Consider the following 17,869-nt stretch of genomic DNA (forward strand, 5'->3'; position numbering starts at 1 on the left):
CAAGCTTACTTTGATAGTCCTGCTGTCACCACTGGAGGGCACCCAGAGCGGGGCTGATGGAGGGTACCGGCCCCGAGGCTGGAGCCCAGCTGTTACCCCAACGTCGCGCGTGTGTGGAAAATGGGGGGCGGATTGGGAAGCTGCGGCTGTGAGGACGGACAGTGATGCCGAAGGCGGAGCAGAGCGCTCAGAACCTCCGGTGTTCCCCGCGGGGCTTGATTTGGGCTCGTCTCGGGGGTCAAGAAACCCAGGAGACACAGGCTCCGCAGCGCTGCTCGCCAGCCCGCGCCGCTCACAGGCCCAGCCTCTGCTGCACAGGTGCGCCGGGAACGGGCCAAGGAGGATGGAGCAGAGAGAAACGTCACCCCCACGTTTCCTGCTCCCCTGGGCCCTTCCTGATGTTCCCGGAGGGGACTGGTGCCATTTGTTCCTCTGAGATCCTGGCCGTCTCTTCTCTCTACTTGAGAGATCTGTATCTTTCAGCGTGTTCCCAGATGCGAGGGGACCCTTTAGACACACAGCCTTGTTTCAGTGTCCTGGGGGAGGGGGGTTCTGGAAGTCCCGAGGTCAGGGCGCAGCCTCGATTACGTTCCGGAGGTGACTGGCCAGGCCTCTGCCTCCGTGTGTTCAACTGGTCCCTCTGGGCTGGAAGCTGGGAGGTGGGTCCTCAGCCCCTCTGGTGCTGAGAGCAGAGAGTAGGCTGCACGAGAAGCTCCCGGGCCGGGGTGGGGGTGGGGATGCACACAGCTGAGGGTGCAGGAGGGACCAGTGAGATTCCCGCCACTTTCATTAGCCACGTGTTTACATTCTAGAGCCGCGCGGTCCAGAGGGGTAGGCAAGGGCCATTGTGTGGGACCATTCAAATTAAAATGAAAGGAAATAGGCCTTCCCTGGTGGCGCAGTGGTTGAGAGTCCGCCTGCCGATGCAGGGGACACGGGTTCGTGTCCCGGTCCGGGAGGATCCCACGTGTCGCGGAGCGGCTGGGCCCGTGAGCCATGGCCGCTGAGCCTGCGCGTCCAGAGCCTGTGCTCCGCAACAGGAGAGGCCACAACAGTGAGAGGCCCGCGTACCACAAAAAAAAAAAAAAAAGGAAATAAAACATTCAGTTTCTCTGTCACACCAGCCACACTTCAAGGGCTCAACACCCGCGTGGGCTAGTGATTGCGTTGGGTACGGAACCCCTCCATCAACGCAGAAGGTTCACTGGTCATGGCCTCTACAGAGACCCTATCCACTGTGACTCTAGGTTCTTGCTTTACTCACGGGCTTGTCTTCAGATACAACCGAGTCCCATTAAGAAGTCATCCTTTTGGATTAAGAATACTTCTACATTTTACTTTTATTTTGAGGCCAGTTTAAATTTGTTTTTTTTCAATTTGATAGTAAGATGAGAAGCCATTTGAGTTGTTTGTTTTAATCTCTCCTGTACTTGGATTTCGTGTGTAATGATGTCGTCACAGTGGAGTCTAGAGTGGTTTAGCGTCTTGTGTCTCTGCAGGACGCCTGTTCTGTGAGCAGCGCAGTCTGTGCCTCCCAGGATGAGTTGTCACTATCCACGCTTTCTACTGAGAAAAATGATCGAAACAATATGTTTATAGCGTGCAATCAACAAAAAGCTAAGAACACTTTATATTCAATCAAAATTTGTCATTTATCTTAGTTTTGATAGAGTCTCTAAGGGGGCCTGTAAGTTAACATTAAATACCGAGTGAATAAAAATTCTGAGCCAGTATAAGCACTTCAGCTCAGGGCTGACCATCCTTCTGGTCTCCGAATGGCTGGTCTTCATGAGGAGGGAGACGTAGGGACTAGGAAACATGCACATCCATTCAGAGCGGCTCCCGCACGGAGCAGACAGGTGTGAGAACAGGTGTCTGTACAGACAAGCAAAGCTGACTATTGAACCACCAGCATCTGAATAAGTTTTAAAAGGATTTCACTTCATCATGAATGAAACCTCTCATACAACTAATGATAAATCTGAACGACACAGTGGTGAAGAGACCTGGCTTTAAAGGGACATAGACACACCTGAGATCAGGTCCCACATGTTCCCAAGAGCAGGTGGCCACAGGCGAGTGGCAGTCTGTTTCTGCTTTACAAACTCTGGATAACGCTTGAATGTACCTCATTTTGTTGGAGGATTCGATACAGGTTTATTAGCCTTAGCACTGTGCCTGGCGTGTCATAAGTGCTCAAAAGCTGTTAGGATAGAGATGACTATTCTTACTCTAAATACTAAAGAGAGAAAAAATTAAATGAAACCACAGGGTGCTACGTTAAGAAGCTGGACTTCAAAGGTGTACGTGTGTGTAACACATGGGACAGCAGGAGCAGGGCACCCCAGCTACACATAGGTCCTCAATCAATATGTTTAGTGAATAAAACAATGTGGAGAGACTATTTCCTACTTTATCTCTGAAGCCTGGGTTTTTGTGGACTTTTGTCTTTTTAAAAAATTGATTGATAAATTCATCCAAAAGGAAGAGGTAGAAAGGAAAATTGGTTTAGCCCCCCCCAAACCCATCCACACCCCCTCTTAGTGATAGAACAATCGCAGTTTGCAGCCTCAGAAAGGCTCCCTGAGAGCAACAGGCGTTTCAGTGTCTTTCTGACCTAGGAATCAGGACTGCTTCTATATTCAGTGTGAAATCTCTCTGAAACGTTCACGTGTCTCATTTGCCTCAACTGTGGCCTTTGTTTCTTCTGTGACTTGTCAACTTTCAGGTTTGAAAATGGTGTCGATAAAATATGGCCAGTAAATGAGTCAACTAAACACATTTGTCTTAACAAGGAAGCTGCAAGGAAGTGTGACTGTATTTTTAGAAACAAGTAGAGCAGACACCACATAAGTGAGTGAGTGAGCTCTTCAAGAAAGTTTATCCTCCCTGTTCAAACTGTGATCAGAACAACTCTGACGGCGTGTTCAATAATCTTCCTTTGTTAGAAGAGAATTACGTTCATCATAAAGTGTTATCAGCCCAGATAACAGAAAATAAACCAAAGCAAAGAACCACAACTGAAAGCGTTTCATTTTAAAATCATATTTATGTACTACGATATAGTGCTTAGGAATCTACTGTCAAGTGGTATGAATTTATGAGAACGTAGATCAACTGTCCTATCAAATCACATAGATGGACAAAATTATGCTTCTTTATTTCTGTATGTGAATAGGAAATTCAGAATTGAAAAATAAACGCAGCATTTTATAGAGAACTTATAAAGGAAGCAGATTACAATTTCATCGTGGGAGGTCCCTTTAATGTTATTTTATATAACTTTCTGTGATACAGATTTCAGTCAAGGTCCCCAAATGATTTTAGACTAACTGGCGAGTTCTAATAATAGTAGAACATTAATTATGCCAGAGCTAAACTTTCTGCTAAATGAAGCTGTCTTCATGTTAGAAACAGATGGATGCTAAAGGTAAAAGTTGATTTCTTTCTTTCTTTTCTTTTTTTTTTTTTTTGGTGAAAAGTCCTCAGTTAGAGTGATGTTTACTTTGTGTTTCAGGGGAGTTTGAGAAGCTGTCTGCTCACAGGGGTTTGTCTCCCTGTGATCAGGACCCAGTGTGGTCAGATGGGTGAGGATGCCTTACCTACACAGCCTACACAGCCACACAGCGTGAACCAAGGAGGCACAATTATTTTCCTCTGGATCATATTTTAAGCAATATTAAATCTACATGGTTAAAGAAAACAGTAAAGCAAATATTAAGAAATTTTATGTATGTATTTAAATTTGTGATAAATATGAGGAAGAATTAAAGACGAATGCCCATACAGGCGCAATGAGATCATTTCAGCATCTTAAGAATTATTGATGACGACTTGGAAGAACTCTAGTTGTTATATTTTTGCTTTGAATAAAATTAAAGCACTTTAAACCTTGTCATCTAACATCAGCATCTTCCCAGAGTGAGTGCAGAGGCTCAGAACATTTTGCTCCACAAGTCGCACATGCAACATCCCTATAGCAATTGCTCCCCTCTCTAAAACCAAACCAGACCACCGTCCGTTTAACCAAAGAGACAACGCCATACTGATGCACACAACTGTAGTGCCTATTTGTTTCCATTTCACTGGAAGAAGAGGAAAGCGAAAACCAAAGTCTGTACTATCTTCCTTGGCCAGTGAGAAAAACTGTGATTGTTTCCAAGTAAGAAATATCTAATGACGCCAAAGCATGACCATAAAAGAAAAAAAAAATGATAACCTGGACTTGAGCAAGATAAAAAACGTTTGCTCTATGGAAGACCTTGTTAAGAGGATGAGAAGGTAAACTACAGAATAGGAGAAAATATTTGTAAGCCACATAGCCAACCAAGAATTTGCATATAGAATATAGAAAGAGCTCTGGAAACTCAACATTAGAAAAGAAACAATCCAAGGAGAAAACAGGCAAATGGTATGAAAAGACATTTCACTGAAGACAATATGTAGATGGCAGATAAGCACATGAAAATCAAAACCACAATTATATATCATTATTACTATGAGTTACCCATCAAAATGGCAAAAATTAAAAATAGCAAAAGCACCAAATGCCGGCAAGGGTGTGGAAAACTTGACCTTTCATACATTGCTGGTGGGGAAATAAAGTGGTACAGGTACACTGGAAACAGTTTAGCACTTTTTATAACACTAAACATGTACTTACTGTAAGATCCAAGAATTGCATTCCTGGACATTTGTGTTCACACAAAAAAAGCCATTCCAAAAAGCTGGGAATAGCAACTTTATTCCTAATAGTCAAAACCTAGCAAATACAACAACAAATTGCTTCATCAGGTGACTGTTTAAACACCTGTGGTCCATCCACAGCGTGGAACCCTGCTCAGCAATAAAAATGAACAAACTATTGATACATGCAAAAAATGTGGATGGAGCTCAAAGCAATTACGCTTAGTGAAAAATGCCACTTTCAAAAGGTTACGCGCTGTATGATTATATTTCTATAACATTCCTGAAAAGACAAAATGACGGACATGGAGAATGGATTAGTGGTCCTAGGGGTTTGGGATGGGTTGCAGAGGGGGGCTAGCATTAGGGATTTTCGTGGCGATGGAACAGTTCTTCATGTTGATTGTAGTAGTGTTTACACAAATCTACATGTGATAAAACTGCATAGAACTACATACATGTGCACATGCGCACACACACACGCACGCAACACAAATGAGTTGTATGTATTAAATAACAACATCTGAAGAAGATGGCTGGATTGTAGCAGTGCCAATTTTGTGATACCACACTATTTTTTCAACTTCTTATCAATTTACAATTATTTCAAAACAAAAAGTTAAAGAAAAACAGATTAACAAAAAATATCTATACATTTCTTTCTTTTTTTTCCAAGAAAGAGCCACTATCTGCCCATGAGGTACATAAGGATAGAAATTTGTGTGCAGTTATTGTATTAAGACATTAAAAATAACTACACACTCCTGCAACATTTCTGTTCAAGCCTGATTTCTATTACAGCTCTTGTCAGTCTTTCTCCCACTTGAAAACACCCAAGTGATGCTACAAACTGCCACTGATAATTGTACTTGCTCTCACAGTGATTCTAAAGCGTGGGGAATGCACTTGAAAAAATCCATCGTCCCCCCGAAGAACTTCCCAGGTGAGAAATCCAAATCACAAATAAAAGATTATTCAAAGTTTTTAAAAACCCAAAGCCAATATTAACAGGACTTTCAAAGACACAAAACACGACAGAGTTTCACATTTGGGGAACGAGCGTCTTTTCTTCCAGATGGATGAACATAGTAAGATGATAAGATTGAGTATAGATGGTGTTTTTCATTCAGTGCGATTCATCTTTCAAATATTCATTGCATCTACTTTATCCTAGTTACCATCTTAGGTCTTGGAATGTAAAAATATAGTTATTTTTTCTTCTTCAAAGTGCTCCTGGTTTAGTGGCAAAGACTGAAAAACAAATAGATAAAAATACGAACTGAACCTTGTTACGAAGTCCAACACTTCTGTATATACTTGTGGAGACTTTAATACACTGTCTTTAATTGATGAAAATGCATGACTAAGTGGAGGTGGATGGTCTCTAATTAACAAAACGAATGAATACCCTTGACAATTAAGTAGAGCAATCAAACTAATACGTATAATCGTTCTTTGAAAAGTAAACTGGAATATAATCTTGAATTTTGAGAAATAAGCTGATACAATGTATAATGGTTAGTGATAGCTAACAAATTATCTTTTACTCTAGGACTTCTCCGGAAATTATAGATAATGGAGCTTAGAGTAAATAAAACCGATGTGCGCTGCCTTAGAGACCACCCCTTCATGGTCAGCTTTTCCCTACTAGGTCCTACTAACTTCTGTCTAGAATTTTCTTCTTATTTTAAATATTATGTGTTAACTCAGTTCTGGTTACCCCATGCTCTTCCTTTTGTGGTTCTGTCCCTTTTTGCTAAAGAGGATGGCCCAGAGGAACCAACTGGGTGATCAGCGACAAAAGGAAAAGGAGGATTTGTATCAACGAGGGGACTCGCTTGTTCTGCCCTGTGTGCTTAGACCAAAGTGTGTCCGCCCCTGGCTCCTCACTTGAGCTGATGCGAGATCAATGAAAGTGAGGATTTCTTGCTCTGACTCATGATTTAAGGATTACAAATCAAGTCAAGAATACTTTCTATTGCTTTAGCACTTTTATTTTTGTTTCTGTTTTGTTTTTTTAATTTAATTTAATTTTTTTTAATACAGCAGGTTCTTATTAGTTATCTGTTTTCTACATATTAGTGTATATATGTAAGTCCCAGTCTCCCAATCCATCCTTAGCACTTTTGAGTTTATTTATTTTCACACATGAGATCATCTGATCGTCTCCACAGTCTTTGGCAGTGGGTGTGTCAGTTCAGAGGAAACGGACACCTGGCGGGTCAAGGAGGAGCCTGTGCGAAGCCACAGACACACAGTGAAGGTGTGGCCAGTCCCACCAGCTCCTCCAAGTCAGGTGCTCTCCACTTAGCCCGTTGTGTTCTACGTCATTTTATGTTCTGGAATCACTTTGTTACTGTTAGTCAGTCTTGAACTTGGCATAACCGTAGAGGCTATGCTCCACCCAGGAGTAGACAGTAGGAATTTTCTGTCCCCTCCGCTCTTTGTGGGGGCTCTGTCACTCTGGGAAGGTAGGAGTGTTTCCTAAGTCTTTCTCAGCAATAACTCTAATGGGAGGGTTTAAATATACCACGCCCCCTTCTCGTCTGTAATTTCTTTCTTCCAAAACATGGCAACGGAATCCACAACTCATCTCCGTCCGCTGATCGCACAACCAGCTGTCAGAGCTCTGAATCATGCCACTCAAGGGGTATTTTTTAAGGAACCCTCTTTTTGAGGCAAATGTGGTTCAAAATTTCCCTGTTACCTCAGAGGTCTCTGAGATAGACCTAGAGCTTTCATCTTACTCTGGTTTCTGCAAACTTGAGGTTGTATTGACGGACCTCTGATTGAATTTCCCTTAGTCCTTGCTGACATGCATAACCCACGCCCTCTCCCATCCAAGCCACTGTCTTTTGCCTTGTGAACGTTCTCAATGTTTAATAATAATTGCCTGCAGTCCCCACGTTATGCCATTTGCCTCGTGGCTCACGCTCGGGAAGCGTTTTCTTCCCTTGCGTTAGATTCCAAGGCCACTGGCGTTGGTTGGCTTTGTCTCATCTCTCTGAGGAAGCATCCCCTGTGTGTTACTGGTCCACCTACAGTGGTGATCATTTTAACATTCTTAAAATCCCAGACTCCAAACCGACAGTATTCTTGTTTCAGGACAGAATCCAAATAAAGGAATTAATACCTTGAGTTTATATGGTATGATTGTGCTTTAGAAGGGGAGAAAAATTACCTCTGTCTGCACCGTTAACTACAAAAGGGTGGCCATAAGGACCATTTCCAGCCTGTCAGTCTGCACTAGGTGCCCCGTATTGAAGGCCGGTGCCCAATTACCTTCAGCCAGAGTTGGATCAGTGTGACTGGGGAGAAACACAAATGCCTGGAATGCACCAGGCATCTGACGATGGTCAACAGGAATCGATGCCAAGCCTCCACAGATCCACAAAACCTGTCCCAGTTGGCAATTCACCCTACGCTTTTCCGCACAGGATAAACCCTGGGCTCTCTGACCCAGAGATGAGAAATGCAATCAACCATTCCTTATCTCTGTTAGACCTCGTGTGCTACATGTGTCCATACTTTTCTTCTTGACGTCCAAGGCAATTGCCCTCCGTGGCATGTTCTGATCACCGTGATGGCTTTGGGGTTTGTATGAGTCCATTTGCAAATTCCTAACTCACGAGCCAGCTCCGGCAACTTGTGTGGCTGATGCATTTTACATATGGTATTTTCTTTTCTGTTTTCCCACCTAATGTAGCCTTTAAGACATGAGTCGTTAGTGCATTTGGGCTAAATTGTTGCTTTTAAATAAGAAAGGTTTAGATCATCCTAGAGAGAACTAGTGGACACAACAGTCGGCCTGAGAGACACCACAGAAGCCTGGCAAGATGTGGGCTCATCCAGGGCATCCCTGGGCGAGGGGTACCGTTTCCTCCCCTTCCCAGTTCCAATGCTGGGTCTTCATCTGGTGCATTTTATCAATTTCATTGAGAAGGTTTGTGTGTGCTCCTTTGGAGCCAACTTATCTTCTTATTAACGGAAAGTGCAGACCAGGAGCCAGGAAGTCTCCACCTGCTCATCCATTCATTTTCTTTCTCCCAAATCAACTTTTCTACAATTGCCTATACCGATACGTAATAGGAATTTCTACCAGAATATAATGGAAGAGTCACTTTTTTCATGAATTTTTTTATATTTGCATGGATTATGTTGATCTTTTGCTGAATGACATAGCTAAAATATTGAAACATTGCGGGTGAGTCTATCATATTGTCAACAGCAAGACAGCTATTAAGGAAACCCAGATTTTAGAAAAAACAAAAAAAAAGCAAAATAACATATCTGGATTCTGAATCAGAAACTCCAAGTTTGAAGCCAAAGCAGCTTAGTTTTGGGTAAACTCAGTGGGGCTTCTGCCTCTAAGAGGAGGAGAGACCCGTGCCTCCCGACAGGTGGGTTTAATCTGCCTTCTTGGAAGGACAGAGCAGTGGCCGCAAACCCGGTGTCTGGAAGGGCCTTGGGGTGTGATTTACAACAAGGAGGCCTGGGAGCGGGACCAGCACAGTCGACAGTCTGCTTCTCAGGTTGGGATCTACAGGGCCTCACCCATGGTGCTCGGTGGGAAAACCAGCCCAGAGTTGACATGTTATCTTTTATTTCTTAAGAGAAGCCAAGGATCCAGGTTTTTTCTGGTGTGTCCTCATGTTTATATTTTTACTACTTACTGTTTTTTTAAAATTCTTTGAGAACCCCATCTGTCTAATGGGAGGCCACTTTCCCATCTTTCTCGTAGAGATGCAGAAAATGACCTTCTCCTTGCTTTGTTTTATTATTTTCAAATTTCTTGTTTGGAACTTGAGGCACCTTTTCTAGATTTTCTTCCTCCACTCACCTCCGCGCTGTGCTGGAACGTTTTAGCACATGAAGCATGGATGACCTGAATTCTGAGCGTAAGAGGAAGGCTTCGTGCTCATTCTTTTGCACTGAAGATCCATGTCCACTTGGAAATGGGTGGAGCCCAGTCTTGGGAATCTCACCTCTTATTTCCAAGTTGAACTCTTCTCCTTCCTCTCTTGAGTTTATGTATCCCACTCAAATAGAGTAGAGCGTAAATTATGCTGGGGATAAACTAAGTAAAGGAGTTTTTTGTTTTTTTGTTTTTTTTTTTTTTTTGCTATGGAGGAAAGAATATATGCTCCCTGTTGGTTGAACTCCTGAATTCTTTTTTTTTTAAATTGAAGTACAGTTGATTTACAATGTTGTGTTATTTTCTGCTGTACAGCAAAGTGACTCAGTTATACATATATATACATTGTTTTTCCTATTCTTTTCCATTATGTTTTTTCTCAGGAGATTGGATACAGTTCCCTGTGCTCTACAGTAGGACCCTGCGGTTTATCCATTCTATGTACAATAGTTTGCATCTACTAACCCCAAACTCCCAGTCCATCCCTCCTCCACCCCTTGGCAACCATAAGTCTTGAACTTCTGAATTCTTGACTAAGCCTAGGAAGGACATGTCATGCCCATCTAAGACAAGTTTCTCTCCATAGCTCATCTTGCTGCTCAAAGGCCCTTGACACCAGAATGGACCCAACTGGTTCCTCTTTAGACTAGGAACCCCCTACTCCCACCCCAGTGAAACTGGCACTACTATATATTCAAGCACATGTCACTCTGAATTATATCCCCATGTAACCTGCAGCACTTGAAGGTGGACGCTCTCCCTAGAAAGAGAAATAAAAGAATCTTGTTTAAATAACCTCTATCTCTAGATGATTTAAAATACTTTGACAGATCTATATTTTTTTTGAAAAATGAATCAAAAATAATTCAATCAGAAAAGCGACATCTGTTACCCATCAATAGCCTTGCAAGAGAATTAAAATGGTCTTTTTCTCTCCCCTGAAATCTACTGATAATTTTTTTTTATCCCATGCCATTCATTGAGATCAGATGCATTGAGTCCGTATCAACTCTTGGAATTACATAAATAATAAAGTCCTCGAGGCTGATGGCATGGGAACAGTGGAATGTGTAACAATACAATCAGGATTAAAATCTAGATTTAATGTAAAGCATTCTAACACTGTCAAGTAAGATGAATTTTACACTCCTTTGTTCTCTGAGGCCAGGTTATGCCGTAGTTAATGTTTTGTATTAAATCGTGTGCCATTTTTATCTGAGATGATGTCTTATTTTCTTTGTTTATGGCTTTGGAAATTATTATAACGAGACACATGAAAGAGGCGACAGAAAAGTACAAATGGATAAAACAGCATTCGCTACCCAAAGCGAGTGTAAATGGAGCCAATAATTTTTTAACTTGTCTGTCTCTTAATCTTTTCTAGTGAGCTCAGTGATGATTTTTCTTGGTTCAAAACCTGTCACAGCATTCATTTGTGACCATTTTTATTGCTGGGATTAGTCGAGGTCTGTCAATTCTGAAACTCCACTTCTGCCCAACGAATGTCAGCTTTAATCACAAAATGCCCAACAATGCAAGAATTCCAGAGCCTACCTTTGTGGTTATGATTACATTTTAGAACGGCACTGCAGTTCGCAGACTGACCTAAGCCAGCAAAAATTCAAAATACAGGCGGCTCCTGACAAGCGGCCCTGCCTTTTGTTCTTTCTAAACTTCTTAGCTAAATTATTCGCCAGCCCCCAGAGTCAAAACAGACAGCAGTGGCGTTAAATGTGTCGACGTGGTTAGGATTCATATGTAGACTCGGGCCACCGTCACAGGGCCTGGGCTGTCTGGATGTAGAAATGTCCCCACTAGAACCTCACTAGTGAAACCCAGGTTCATGTCTGACGCCGAATTTGCATATGTACCGAAGAATGCTATGGGATTTGTCTGTGTGCCTACAGCTGGATTGAAAGTTGTCCTCCCGGCATAGGAAGGGAATGTCTGCTGGAGACGGAGAGAATCAGTGTCAAGTGCCTTTGATCTCTGCATTGGGACAATGTCCAGGAGTGATGGGATTTGCTCTGCTCCACCCGGGAGGGTCAGCCTGGAACAGAAGAGATTCCTTCAGGCCAAGGGAAGCATGTGGGCCTCTGCGCTGTCCTACCGCTCAGCAGAGGGGCAGGATTGGGAATATGATGCTGTGTGGTAAATCTAGGGTGTTCTGTGGAAATTCCCAGAAATCAATGTCTTCTGAATGAGCTGGAAACTCTTATAACTGCCTCTGGAAGGTTTAGCGGAAGCACTTCTCCTGGACCAGCCACTGGAGGCTCGGAAGACTGGCCATCAGCTGAGGATTGCAGGAGAAAGACTTCAGAGAAACGGAGAGAATCACGGCTCCATGTGGGGAGGGTCACGTAGAGGGCAGACGTGCGTGCTGTCCACGTGCTCTGTAGGTGGCACACCTGGACACCCAGGACCAGGTGACTTTGCTAAGCAGCAGGGCCAGAGAGCCACTGTCCCCAGGACACTAGGGACTGGAAGACAGTGACGGTCTCCCAGTTTCTCTACTCTGACTGCTGAGTCACCTCTTCAGCTTTCGGAGAAATGTTTACCCCAACCATAGTCCTTTTGGGGGTGTCTCAATGGGTCTAGGATGGAGACTGGGCGTTACTTATTACGTTTCAGTGACCATTCTGATGCAATCCAGGATTCAGAGCTACTACCCCGAGGCATACAGTTTTAGCAGCACATCACAAATTTTAAAAAGTTAAGAAAGAAAACAAGCTTTAGTAAATGGATTGATGGTAATTGTGGACCAAGGTGGAGGAAGAGGGGATGGAATGCACGGAGGTTCTTAGGAAATCTAGCTATGATTAAAAATAAAATGATGGTTCTCAGACATGAGGATCCACAAAATCCCCAGGGAAGCTCGTTTGAATACAGAGTCTTTGCCACACTTGTGCAGATTCTGAATCAACACATCTGGCCTAGAGTCAGGAATTGGATTTTTAAGTTGGGCCCCAGCTGATTCTCATGCCAATGGCCCAAGGCTAACGCTATATTTTTTAAAAACCTGATGTAAGCACTTTCCTGGTTTTCAAACTATCAGAGAAGGAAAGGGTCTATATTCAGAATATATTCTGCAAGAAATGTTTCTTCCTCATTTGAGTTCATTTTATACTGCATCCGAGGAATGCCTTGCAAGCCACTAAAATGTTGCCCACAGATAGACTATTATTGTGACATGGCCTGCAGAAACCGTATTCTACTAGATTGTGTGTTTATATTCTGATTCTCCCATGAATTTTTAAACTAGGTCCCCAGTGGGTAAATTCATATTGCTTAGATAAGAACTTAAAGAGGACTTTGAAGAATATGTATGTCTAAGTTAAAATGGTAATTGCTAGTTCTTCAACTTTTATATCCCAGCAAACTCTTTGGCAGGGTTATAGGCTGTTCAGAACACCTGACCCACCCAATCTGACCACTGAAAAACAACAGAGCAGGCCTTCAGAATGACTGTGAGACATGGCCCTGCCATTACTAGGATGACAGTTCATTAGCTTCTGGAATATTTTGTTATTTTCCTGAACTGTGGTGGAAAGGTTTGGAGGGGGTTAATCATCATTATAAGACAATACAAGACATGGACTTTTTTCTCAGGGATTTTCTACTCTAAGTGAGATAAGCGTCACACATGCGTAACAATTGTGAATAATTTACAATAGAAAGTATAGTCAGGTACTAAAATAGGAGTTATTATTAAATTGCTTGGAACAGAGACTACATCATATGTGGAGTCCACAATGCAAGAAAGATGACTAAAACCTGGATCATTCAGGAAAACTTCCTGAAGGAGGTAGGGCTGAATATGCCCTCTGTTCTATTTTAGCCATTGAATGCATTCATTGCACGTAAATGTCAATCTCAAATAATTCAACCAACTTGAGTCTGTGAATGGGTTCCTGACCATCCCTGTCCTGGGCGACAAGAATTTTGCTATTGTTATTTATCTCACCTGTCGTCATAGATATTTTAAGAATTTTGCTATTGTTATTTATCTCACCTATCGTCATAGATATTTTTGATATTATCGGTGTTTGGAATACTGAGTCACTTGCTTTTTACTAATGACCAGGACTTCCTGGCAGACTAACCTTTGCGTTCTTTCTCATCATCTTTAGGCTTACCTTCCATCTCTAGATGCTTTGGGGCCCATTCCCTGTCCCTTAAGTCTTTTGGCTCTTAACCAATCTCTTTTCTTCGAAGGTTGAATAATACAAGAAATAGAAACTATTTAACACGTTCTTGTCAAATACTAAGTATTGAGTATGCCACCGTTCCCACCGCTTACCATAAAGGCATTGACTCCGATGGACACAGCTGGCATTAGGGGTCCGTAGTGGCTGGGTGGGGGAAGCTGAGGGAGCAATGGGGGAGATGGGGAAAGCCATTCCAGGGCCACTTTGCCAGGGGCTCAATGTCCCTCCTCTCAATCAGTGCTCAGTACAACTCTGACAAGTAGAAAACCCAAAGGCTTTGTGGAGAAGAAAGCCAAGAAGAGAAAAATCAAGGTTCAGAGAGATGCAGCCACTGGCCAGGCTCACACAGTACTCAACACACCGGGACGGAATCCACCCTCAGGCTGGTGCATCATGGTGCCCAGTGACAACCCAAGGAAGAGCTTCCACAATTTCGGCACTCTGTAGTGTGTAAAGCTCGCTGAATATAGACACTTTATGAAATTATGATGAGTCCCAAAGGAAAGGAACAACAGCATTTCTATTTATTCTCTGTCCCCATTTTACTGATAAAATCCCATTTACTGAGAAGATGAAGGCTTGAGATGTGAAGGAACTTGTTCCATGGCGCCCTGGTCAAGTTTCCCACTAGAGTGATTGCTACCAATTTAGTTGGGCTTGGAAGTTACTCAGAGGGCCTTCTCGACAGAAGGAAACAATCCTACTTACCAGCACCAGAAATTTTATCACTGAAGTCTTGTCCTTCTGGTCTCTCCAATCTGTAAGAGTGTTCTCATTGAATTCATGTGTTCCCTGAAGATGTACATGCACTGTTGTTCATCACAACTGTGGTTAAAATAACAGGTTATATATGGCTGCAGAACACATAACCCCAGAAATGGTATCTCAAAACTAAAATGATTTATTTATTCAACATTCTTCATTATGAGTTGACTTAACTGGGCTGGGCAGTCCCCCAGCTGGTCTCCCCGGAGGTTATTTACGTGGCTACATGACGACGTGCTTAGGGCTGTCGGATCCGGGATAGACTCGCTCAGAGGTCCAGCTGTTTGCTAAGGCCATGGGCACTCTGATTTGTATACCAGTCGTGTCTCCATCAGGACAACACAGATTTTATACGTGGCGACACCACAATTCCAAGAGGATAAGCCCCAGCGCTCAAGTGCTTATCTGGTCTTAGTTTGCCTTGCATTTGCTGATGTCCCATTGACCAAAGCAATTCATGGTCCCCGGAATAATGACCCCCAAAGATGTCTACATCCTCATCCCCCCAAACCTGTGAATCTGTTACCTTCCGTGCAGAAGGGACTTTACCTGTGTGATTAAGTTAAGGTTGTTGAAATGACAAGATTATTCCTGGACTCTCTGGGTGGTCCTAATGTAATCACTAGTGTTCTCATAAGAGGGAGGAGAAGGGGTGTCAGAGTCAGAGTAGACATGATGACCAAAGCAGAGGTTGGAGTGATGCAGCCACAGGCCAAGAAACGTGAGAGGCCTCCAGGGGCTGGAAGATGTAGAGAATGGATTCTCCTTAGGACCTCCAGGAGGACCACAGCTCTGCCAAATTTTGATTTTAGCCCTGCAAGACCAATTTTGGACTTCTGACCTTGAGAACTGTAAAATAATCTATTTGGTTCTTTTAAGTCACTAAATTTGTGGTACTCTGTTACAGCAGCAGGAGGAAAATGATACACAAGTCACTTATCCAAACCCAGGATCAGCCTTGGAGGGGGCACAAGGACACATGATTCACTGAAGCCCATTAAGGTAACAGTGCATCACACAGATGACCTAAATGCTCAATAACGAGGATTGTTTTACTAGATCGTGATAGTTCCCTATGATGGAATACTGTGCATTTTAAAAATCATGTTGTAATAAGAATCACAGTAACAGTAAAATTAGAAGAATGACATCATATATTGTACACAAGATACTAAATTTAAAAAACAAGTAACAAAATATCAGGTACAAAATAAACCCAAACTTTTAGAGGGAAACCTAAATAAAACATCTTGGTTTCCGATGATAGATGAATAGATAGATAGATAGCTACCAATAAATAGTCTGTATGTGTGTGTATAAAAATAAGGATTAGAAACATATAATATAAACTGTAAATTGTAGTTTATGGGTGATTTGTTTATTTGTTTTATTTTTTTCCACATGCTTTCAAGTATTCCACAATGATCAGGAATTGTATTTCACCAAAAAGCAACACAATACATTTGTTGAAATGTAGTATAATAAAAGTTTTTGAGGAGAAGAGAAACTGAAAATATTTTTGAGAGGGCTTAGTACTGGTGTGTACTATTTGTATTTGCAAGAATAAGGGGGAAAAAGAAACCCTGCCCTGAAGAAGGTATAATCTACCTGCCCTTGAAGATGATCTATTCTAGGCAAAGAAGCAGAACACACAGTCAGGAGACAATTAAGGAATATGATCATGTGATTATATCTGAATGGTGATCAATCATTTAATTTTTTATTTTCAATCACATATTTGTCTGGATAAAACGAGAGAAGGTTTGTGTATCAGCATAAAGATAACTTGCGGTAGAAATTTTGAAAGCAGCAAGAGATGAAAAGAGCTTTGAAAACTAAGCCCAAAATTTCAGATTGAAATGGCAAAAAAAATCACCTCGTTTGTGGTTTTGCTTCATTTTGTTTTGTCTTTAACTATTTTGAAAGCAGAAGATAACACCACAGTGCTGTTGGTTTACTGTTTTGTTTTTTAGTCATTTCTTTGGAAATACATATAAATATTCTAAAGTTCTAATGGTTCCAGGTCTTCTACTAGTGTGATGCAAGCCTGATCAGGGATCAACACAGCCATACTATATGCCGTCTGGGTGCCCTGCTCACATTAGGAAGGTATCTGCTTATAATAAATCAAACTTGACTAAATAGAAAACAAAAAGAAACATATTTTAGGTCTTCTTAATCATTGCCCGAAAGATAACATTAAGTACTGCTTACTTGCCAGCTCTCACGGTTGGTTTTTACAAACTTCCCCTTGTGACGAAGAGGTGCAAAGGCCTAAGCCCACTTCTGTCTTGTGTCGCAAGCAAGGACAGCAGGGAGGGAACAGACCTGGTGCAAAAGCAAGAAAGCATTGAACTAGGCTCCAGGGGGAAGGGGAGAAGCACATCTAGGAATTTCCCATTTGCAGACCAGACTTTGCATCTAAGACCCTTGGGATTTAAGGCAAGAAAAAGAAGAAGGGAATATGACACTATCCCCTCCCAAAGTGTTAAATCTCACACCAGGAAGGCCTGGTTCAATTAGGGAGGAAATGAAAGGCGTCTGCTATAGTTCCTCAGACAGACCGCCTCCGACTCTGACGTGCCCACGGCCTCCGTCTCTAGGGGGCATCAGCAGAGCCACAGACGGAACTCTAGCAGTTCAAGCTCCTGCAATCCCTGTGAGGTCATGGCCACCCATCAGTGGTGTCTCGGTCCTGCTGTGGCGAGGAGGGCAGAGGCACGGGCTCTCAAACTTGTCCTCACCTGTGCTCAATACCCACAACTGCCATCAGTGAAGAAAGAGAACCAGGGCACCCTTTATCTCATCTTTATCCTCTAAAAGCAAGAGGTGGTGTAGAACGCCCCAATGTGATTGCGAGAGAGGTAAACTCTTCTACGTTGGCTATTTCCAGAAGACAATCTAAAGCATCACCAGCCCCATCAGGGTCTGCACAGCCTGGATCTTCAGAGCTGGTGAGCAACACAGAATCCCAGGTCTCATGCCAGTTCCGCTGAATCAGAATCTGGACTTGATCCAGATTTGATTGACATTGATCACTTGACATGATCTCCAAGTCATTCTTCTTGAACAATAAAGTTTGAGAAACACCAGTCTAAAGGGCGTAAAAGAATGAAAATCCTGGTGACCAGTAATTATAATGAAGGGAAAAAGAAGATCAATACAGAAAGTTATGTTACATTTTTCATCCTTACATATTACATGGCCTGAAATTGACATTTTAAAAACAAAAGAAACAACCAGTTCTGAGTTTGTATTTTTTGCATGTTGGAACTTTTGCTCAGATCAGTTAAAG

The sequence above is a fragment of the Lagenorhynchus albirostris genome, chromosome 18 (genome assembly GCF_949774975.1).
Source record: "Lagenorhynchus albirostris chromosome 18, mLagAlb1.1, whole genome shotgun sequence".
NCBI classification, from domain to species: Eukaryota; Metazoa; Chordata; class Mammalia; order Artiodactyla; family Delphinidae; genus Lagenorhynchus; species Lagenorhynchus albirostris.